Source organism: Sphaerodactylus townsendi, linkage group LG07, assembly GCF_021028975.2.
Source record: "Sphaerodactylus townsendi isolate TG3544 linkage group LG07, MPM_Stown_v2.3, whole genome shotgun sequence".
In the NCBI taxonomy this organism is placed as follows: domain Eukaryota; kingdom Metazoa; phylum Chordata; class Lepidosauria; order Squamata; family Sphaerodactylidae; genus Sphaerodactylus; species Sphaerodactylus townsendi.
The window spans coordinates 29,623,648-29,631,594 of NC_059431.1; the positions used below are offsets into that span (position 1 = coordinate 29,623,648).

At 46.9% G+C, this 7,947-nt stretch overlaps 1 long non-coding RNA gene across 1 annotated transcript in view; it reads right to left on the reverse strand.

Annotated features, from left to right (window-relative positions):
- LOC125436927 overlaps positions 1-4,391 on the reverse strand; it is a 12,406-nt gene extending 8,015 nt beyond the window's left edge. Inside the window, exon 1 of the long non-coding RNA XR_007245135.1 lies at positions 4,359-4,391. This is a non-coding gene — a long non-coding RNA (uncharacterized LOC125436927). The remainder of the gene's footprint in view (positions 1-4,358) is intronic.
- Positions 4,392-7,947: the final 3,556 nt, after the last annotated feature.

Here is a 7,947-nt window from a genome sequence, read left to right on the forward strand (position 1 = left end):
TGCCATGCCTCCACCCTGGCACAGGCCTGGAGCGTTGTGCCCCTGTCCCATTGGCACTACGCCACTGCATGCATGCAGCAATTGGAGCCCATAGAAACAATCTGAGGGGCTTTTGCATTCTTTGCACAGAGACGCTTCTCTCTTTAAAAATTTTTCCTGCAACACATGTGTAGCTGTGCAAGTAAACAGAAGTGAACCTCTGTCAATCATCCCACAATATGATTGGCTGCGCCTGCAATGGCAGGGCAATGGTACGCGTATTCTCCCTGACTGTGGACAGAGCAGTGGAAGGGAGGGAAATAAAATGCCTCCTGCCTGGCCATTTGTATGGGAGGGGCTCCAACCCAGGATTTTGCCAAAGGATCGTTGGTTTAGTGATTTTTGAAAATCTCAGGTTAAAGGAAATAAAATAGAGCAGATTCGATTAGGGGATGGGGACTGTGTGAAATGATTTATATTGCATTCTGTATCTGTTATATCTGTTATATATGCCCTGTGTGGAATCCACCTTAGCTCTGTGCCAGGCAATGGCCAGCAGTGCTTTATATGAGATGGCTGCAAAGGATGCTGCCTTCAGATGACCACCATTAAAGACCATCTTCCTTTTGTCATTTTCTCTTCCTACACTACATTCCTTCCTCAACCACACCATTATTGTAGAATATGTGAGCCGGCTCTTTACAGCATCAGATAACTGAAGTCGTGATCAGTACTGGTAGCAAAGATCAGTTCAGGCAACAAAGTTCAGAAGTTTCTAATCCCACTGGTCCATCAGCACATACTGTACAGTTACCATATTTATCCTCTAGCATAATACATGCAGGTCCTGTGTTGCTATTTTAAGCAATGAGCTATGTGTGTAGATGCATACCAATAACATTTGAAAGAAGGAGGATAATGCCCCCAAGAGCAAAAGAGTAATCTGTGACCATTCCAGGGGTGACTGGAAGTCGGAGGAATGTGTCTAACCTTCTCCAAGATGTCTCCCTCAGTGGCTTTCCCACAGGAAGAAGGCTTCAGGCCTGGCATGTTAGGATAGGGTTGGGGTCTTTGAGGACCTTGGGCTCTGCCAGTTCTTGAATGAATCAAACTCAATAACCAGCATCTTTGGAAATATAACCAGTCAGATAAAGTAAGCTTGGGATTAAACCAGAGGTGGGATCCAACCAGTTCTCACCACTTCTCTAGAAGGGGTTACTATTTTTTTCTGACTGCCGAGAAGGGGTTAATAAAGCAACCTCCCTGCCCAATAGGGACTGGAGGTGTGTGCGTGCGGCAGCGCCACTGTTTGAATCCCACCACCATCGGAACCTGTTATTAAAATTTTTGGATCCCACCACTGGATTAAACTATACACATTTCCAAAATTCTGAGGTGTGAGCGGAGGTGGCTGCTACAATCAGGTTATTGAAACTGCAATACAGCCACTGATGTAATCCTACAGATGTACTCAAAAAGCAAGGATGATTTCAGATGCTCGCTCCTAATATTTTAAGTCCCAAATCTCCACTTTGATTTTGTTTTGTCTTTGTGTAAATCCAACTTTTGATGGTCAATTTTTGCATCTTCTGTTTCTTTGCACAAAAGGTTTCCCTGAAAAAGTGCACATTTTCCAATGTGTGTGTGTGTAAATAAATCAGTATTCTGCCCTGACTGGGATGGCCAGATCTCAGCAGATCATGGAAGCTAAGCAGGTTCAGCTCTGGTTGGTAGTCAGATGGAAGATCATCAAGGAAGTCCTTGGTTGCTATACAAAAGCAGGCAATAGCAAACCACCTCTACTAGTCTGTTCTCTTGAACCCGCTACATCAGGGGTGTCAAACTTGTGGCCCTTCAGATGTTCATGAACTACAATTCCCATCAGTCCCTCCCAACATGAGCATTGGCTATATAGTTCATGAACATCTGGAGGGCCGCGAGATTGACACCTGTGCCCAACAGGATCACCATGTAACTTGAGGGTACTTGCCACCACTAAATCAGATTTTCTGCAAATAAACAATGCATACTATACATACATAGTAAAATTGCATATATTTATGTTCAAATTACATATGAACACCATATAACATAACTGTGCAATACAAAGTAATCTTCAAAACTGACAGAAATAAAATGGGGAATGAAGACTTAACACCGTCATTGCGAAATATTAATTTAACCTCTCCACTTTGTTTCACAATCCAAGAAGTTAAAAGTTCCCAGACAGTCTCCAAATGCAAATTTGTGTTCCAGGGTGATTCCAAGCCAATGAAGATTGCATCACTTACACATAACACAATTAGAAGTTTTAGTCAGCATTCTGTGGATTAGTTTCTCTCAATAAACAAGCACAGTTTTGTTGATTCCACACAGCATAATTATACTGCGTTACATTTGGTATTTTAAAATCTGGGTCTATTTTATCCCAGTTTCTCTCTTTGCATGGGTGTCCGTTTCTGTGAAGGAATCGAGTGAAGACCGGGAGTAAATACTCCAATTTCTTTCTCATGAGCCAGGCTTTTTTGTTTTTACAACACAGATGCAGCATGCATGCTCGAACATCCTTGGTGTGGTGCATTCTGATTGGCTCTTCCCACCCAAAGGCAATGTTTCTGATTGGTGGATCCACAGCAAATACAGGAAAGCCAAGCAGGACACCCTCCCCCCCTTTTCTCTAGCTTTGGAAAGGAGCTGGGGCAGTGAGCAACACGGAAAGCACGTTGTTCTATACAAAGTAAAAACTTTTGACCAATACTAGGCAGAGCTATGTCCCATCCACATTTAAAGGTGTGCAATACTATGTGCAATACACATCCCATATTATGTCCCATCCACATTTAACGGTATGCAAAAAACCACAGCACAAGACAGCCCCCCCTGCATATACCAAATAACATTTTACTGGTCTTTGGGGCTGTTACTGGGTAAGAACATCCTGCCAGGCAGGCGCTTCCCCACCCCTTTCCCCCAAGACCCCATTGGGAACATGACCCTGGAGCTGCAGGGCTGGGCTCTCTGGGCTGTGGCTCAGCTAGCGAGTGGCATTGGCCAGAACAAGTGGGAACATGGCGAGCACTCATGCTTTCCTGCAGGGGCTCGCTTGCTTGGTTCCCAAAGAGCTGTCAAAGGGCAGAAAACCTGCTTGGAGAATGTTTTGGAAAGGGCGGGCTGCAACTCAGCAGAAATGAAACTGACATGATGTAAGGTGAGGGGATGGGGAAGAGAAATTGTTTTTGCTCCCATGATGTTCGCACGAAAGCAATTCAACACAGGATTTTGGAAAAAGAGCAAAATATTGTGGGACAACCCCACTTAAGGATCAGGAACCATATGAACTTCTTGGTCAAACCAGGATATCTCCCTTGCTCAACCCAGGATATTTGGACCGTGCAGAACTGACCTCATTACGTTGCTGAGCTGAAATCACTTACTGTTACCCGAGCAACAGCGGTAACACTTTCACAACGGGGCTTTCCTGCTTCCATATCTAAGGGGGCAAGAGGGGACATACAACCCAGATGCCATTTGCCTGGGCCATGTGAGGGGCACATTTTGACCCCTGCTCCTCCTTCCTCCCCCCATGCCTAGCCCCCAGCTGAACTCACCTGCTGCTGCTTGTCCACCCCATTCTGCGCCATTTGCATGGTCTGCACCACTTGACTCCCACACTCTCCCCCCACACCTAGCCCCCAGCCAGACTTGTCTGCCACCATTTGCCTGGCCTGCTTTATTTGCCAGCCTTGGCCAATGCTGCTCGCACAGCCTGCACCATTTGCCACTCACTCTCTCTCCCCCTGTGCATCCAGTCCCAGGTTGAACTTGCCCAACACCACTTGACCGACCTGGCCCCTGTCCATACCTTTTGCACAGCCCCTACCGCTTGCTTCCCACACTCTCCCCCCATGCTCAGCCCCAAGCCAAAGTCACCTGCTATCACTTGCCTGACTCACCCTGCTTGCCTGTCCCAGCCTGCCGCGCTCGCATGGTCTGTGCTGCTTGCCTCCCACCTTATTGCCCCTGTGTTCAGCCCCCATCTTGGCCCAGTCTGCACCCTTCTAATGGTCCATGTCACTCCCCCCACTCGCTCACTTGGCCCACCATGGCGCTTGCCAACCTCCAATCCTCTCTGAGGTCCTGCAGTCAAAGGCCGGGCCTGGGCTCCACCTCTTGAAGCATGGCAGAGCCCCTGAGAGGCCCACACCCACTTTGGCTCCTAGCCACCTTGAGATTGGTTTGGTGGGTTTTTTTGTAGAGTGACTGCACAACAGTGTGTGTGTGTGTGTGGGGGGGAAGCGGGGGGAATTCAGCCACTGATAAGCAGGCAATGGAATCTCAAAGGCTGTCTGTTTATTGATTTTGGCGATAGTATGTATTACTTCAGAATGTAGTAATAAATGCTTCAGTCACCAATATGTGAGAAAAGCCCCACTGGACAGATAAAATCTTCCACTACGTTTTCTGCCACTCTCTCTAAATAATTGGTTTTCAGATGAAAGAAAGTAGATAATTACAGGATTCCAAAATATAATGTCTTATTATTTTTTGCTTTCCAGTGTAGCCTTGATGTATCTACTCCTATCAAGAAATCAACCTGATATTTTTAGATATAGGCTTGGATTCCATTAAGAAGTTCCACAGACAGAAGAAAATTCCACTTACATAATTTTGCCCTCCCCTCCCCCGCTGGAGCCCAAAAATGCCTCTGGAGATGTTGGTTCTGTGGGGGAGGGGGGTGGACAAGGGATTCCCTTCCCAACACACTCATGATATACGCAGTCACCATTTTGTGTGAACAGTGGTCCTGTATTATTTTCCTTGCTTGTATAATTTCAATATATGCATGTTCCAAAATGGGACAGGCATGGAAATATTGTGGGCTGCTCTAGTCACACAAAATAGTGACTATGAGTATCGGGAGGACTGCAGGTAGCAAGTGTTCCCATTATGCATGGGTGCATGTTCAGCTGAACATCATGGCAGAACAAAGTAAGGAGGGAAAGACGTTAATCCTAGGGAGCATCCTACTGCCATAATGTAAATACGTCTTTCAATATGGGTTCCTGAGATCTGAAGAGAAAACTCATGGTATCTGTGGAGGTTGTGCAACACCTTCTGTTTTTGGACTAGTTGCTCACCTCCTCTTCTAAAACAAAGAACCAACAGTATCTGAGACAGAGAAGCTATGCACCCTGCTCTTCCAACAGCCCTCTGGGGCAAGATAAAGGAGACCTATTGATTTTGACTGTCCATTTCCCCCCCTTCCTGTCCTTTTGTTCTTATTGATTTTGTCCTCTATTGATTCAGCCATTTCTTTTCATCTTTCCCTGCCTTACACTAAGATCAAGTTGTTAAAATCGGCCATTACTACTGCAATACCTGCTACATTTAATAAATCTTTGGCTTTCTATTGCTACTCTTCCTTCCATTTAGAGAACATTCCTGCATCCAAGTAATTACATTCAGTCTAAATATAGCTCTGTCTGCTGTTACTACCTCTGAACACTCTGATCTGAAACATCTGTGTCAATGAATCTACATGCAGGTGCAAGCCTGCTGAATCTCACAGATAACATCACATTTTCTCGCTTGGAATGATATGGCTGTTGATATTCTCCATAGTTTTATACTGACTGGCAAATTTGAGAATTGCACTGCGTTCTTCCTTCATAACCCAAATAAGCTCAGAGTAGCACATGTGGGGCTGTTAGACAGTCATCTACTTACACTTTGGCTGGTTCCAGCCTTCTTTAGCTCTAGAGACAGTTTAGCTGTAGAGAGGGCGACAGCATGTGTAGTGTTTAAAATGCCTAATTGGGACCCAGGAAGCCCAGATTAAAATCCTGACTCCGCCACAAAGTTTATTCTGTGGCATTCACTCTCCCAGTTTACAGGATAATAGAGGGATAGCCATAACAGTAACCAGAAGCAAAATCAAACAGCAGTCCAGTGGACAGATGCATCTATCCACAGCTGGGAATGGTCCTCAGTTCTCTTTGGTTGATTATTGTTTCTCTCTTTGTAACATCTCCCCACTCCCATTTTTCTGTTGTTGGTATCTTTGAGTAGACATATATCTGCAATGGATGTTATACCCCATGCATCTGATGAAGTAAGTTCTGACTCATGAAAGCTTATGTTGTGATAAATGTTGTTAGTCTTTGAAGGTACCAATGAGAATAGGATGGAGAAAGCAAATTTGGCTGTGCTTCTTTATCAAATGTGAAACAGCCTGTGATGACTCCACACATTCTGACACACTGGGGAAATGTTTCCCTTTAGAAGACAATCAGTCTGTCCCCTCAGGAACTGAGAAACTTTGATTTTATGAGCACAGCATGTGAGTGATGTCATTAAGGAACAAAAATCTTGTCTCACCCTTAAATGAAAAAATATTTTTCAATAAACTGGACTTTCTCCCCTTGGTTCTAAGGACCTTCCTAGAAAGTTGTAGCATGTTACTGTATTTGCCCATTCTATTCCTTGTCAGAAATGAATTGGTCCTAGAGGCTTTTGAACAGTTACAAAAATAATAAACTAGGAAAAAACTATCAAAACTAAGTTGTATGGCATTATCACAAAGAGAAAACAAGTTTCAATAGCAGAGTGTTTTTGCTGTTTCGATTTAGACACTGTTACAAGATGTGGACAACGTTTCTCAGTCTCTGGCAAGAAAGCAAGATGTTGTCAGTAAATCGCGTCCCAGGCTTCAGCCTGGGACGACATTGCAGGGGGGGGAGGAAGGAATGTAAACCTCTCCCCCGCCGGCCAGCTGAGCCTGTCACGTGGCCGGGTACCGGCACGTGACAAGGGCTTCAGAGCAGCCCATAAAAGGAGCTGGCGTCCCAAGGCGGGGAGCCCGCCTCTTTCTCGAGGCCGGGCAGGCTTTGAAAGGCAGCTGAGTGGTGCTTTGCATGGGCGGCCTTGATTGTGGAAGCCGGGTGATTTTTCTCTCCCTCCTTCCCCGGTTAGCTAGACAAGCATACCTTGCGGCCGGAGCAAGCGTGCTTTCGCTGCGGCTGCCGGATCCGCTTGAGGGGACGTTTTCCCTGGCGTCTGCGGCGGCCGGAGCGGGCGTGCCTTCGCCGCCTCCGTGGCCTTCGGCTGTGTGGCTGCCGGGGTGGGGGGTGGAGCGTTTGCTCTCCCGTGCGGCTGCCGGGAGCTGAGCTTTCATCCGCCTGGAAGCGGGGAAGCGGCCTTTATTGAGGCTCCCGGGGCAAGCGTCTTTTTTCACCACCCTCCCCTTGTAGCGTTTTTTCCTTTTACGGCCGTGACGTCTAATTTGGACTGAGGCTCCAGTGACATCCGAGCATTTCTCGCCTACCGTGCAGTCGGCCTGCGCCCGCGAAGTTCGGAGTCGCGGCCGTTTAGCCAGCTGTTCACTCCGTCCCGGCCTCGCGACTCCCGTCCAGATTAATTTGACTGGGGCTTGATCCACGGCCCTGCCGCCATATAGCCCGCATAGTCGCGAGCGGAGCGAAACCGGCAGCGATGCATCTTGCCTGAAGCCCTGCTTCTCGGCTTCGTGGACGCTGCGCGGAGAGAAGCGGCTGCGTGCCTCTTGCCTGGTGCCTGGAGGCAGCCCGAGGTCAGTGGCGGGGGGTGGAGAGCGTGACCATCATTTGGGCCTTCGTTTTTGAGCCGCGTTATTCCCGCGTTTGCCACAACTTCGCTCCCCATAGAATAATAGCATTCAGTAGGAAGAGTTAAGGCCATTTAGTTTGGCAGGAAGGGCCTGCTTGTTAAAAAAACAAAACAACAACACATTAACACACCTTAATTTTAATAAGTTTACTTCGTAGCTTATAAACAAGTTTCCTTTTGCAGTTTATTATATTTAGTGAGCATTCTGTGCCATGGCCCACAAAGCCAAAAGGTACCAAAAGAGGTGGCACGGAACAGCCGGACCCGGCTACGCCTTGACCATTAGGGCTTTTGAGCGGCGTCGTCTGGAACCCACTTTCGGGG